The following is a 1,120-nucleotide window of genomic DNA, read 5'->3' as shown; positions in this document are numbered from 1 at the left end:
ACCAAAGCGAAGCAACAGAAGCCAAGTCATTTCAGAACAATTTGCTTTCCAGATGTCGGAGTTGTTCACCACGCTTAGTAAGTATTTTTTGTCTGAAATGGTTTATATAACTATCATTTTGAGTTTAGACTGACCTGTATGATAGACGTCACATTCGCCACATTGCTCCGTGTTAGCATATTTAGCTTAGCCCACTGAACGTTTGCGGAGTATAAGTGGTGGAGAAAAAAATCGAGCAGGTGAATATTCAGTCTCTGAGCTTTCACCTCACTGAACAAATGTGAGCAAATTGCTGTTTGCTCCTTCAGCAAACAACAATTGGCAAACACCAGGTGGACCTCAGCTAAGCTGGTTACAGGAGCTACTTCTCATTGTAACACTGGTAAGAACATCGGTTAATTGAGGAGCCATGTTGGGATGACTTCCTGATGTTTCAGAAAGAACAGGAGCTTTTAAAGAAACAGAGAGCCCCAAGGTGTTAAATTGTGAAGTTGAATTTAATATTTGATATATGTAGCATTTTGATAACTGATCCCAGATAGCACAGAATGATTGAAACAACATTGAATCAATGTCAGCCAGAAACATTGAATCAACGTTGAACGCTGACATTGAAACAACATTGAAAGTGGTATGTTACTTGTATGTTGAATCAACGTTAGGGTTTCAACCATAACTGACATATCAATGTTGATTCAACCATCATCTGTATGTCAACTTGTATGCATACTTGTGTTGATAGTACATTGAATCAGTTATGAATCAATGTTGATTCTACATTATATCAATGTTGAGTCAACCATCATCTGTTGTTTTTATATTGAATGAAAGCTAAGGATTTATGTACATTTTAGGTCTGATAGGTCTTCCTCCTAACATGCCACTAAAAGTTTCTTCACTGGTGTTAAACACTATATTATTGGCAGATTATGGGTAAACTGTGTACAAAAGGTTAAAAATGACATGGGTTTGATTTAACATTTTATTTAAGAAAAGAGGGACAGATCTTTAAACATATTTGACTCCTTTTTGACTGTCAAAACAACAGTCTGTTGTCCATAGAAGAACAGAGTCCATGAGGTTAAGCTTTGTACTGTATGAACCAGGGAAACAGTACAAG

The sequence above is a fragment of the Poecilia latipinna genome, unplaced genomic scaffold (assembly GCF_001443285.1).
Source record: "Poecilia latipinna isolate Pla-1442-1.1 unplaced genomic scaffold, P_latipinna-1.0 Scaffold1334, whole genome shotgun sequence".
Lineage (NCBI taxonomy): Eukaryota > Metazoa > Chordata > Actinopteri > Cyprinodontiformes > Poeciliidae > Poecilia > Poecilia latipinna.
Note: the sequence above shows the minus strand (reverse complement) of the source record.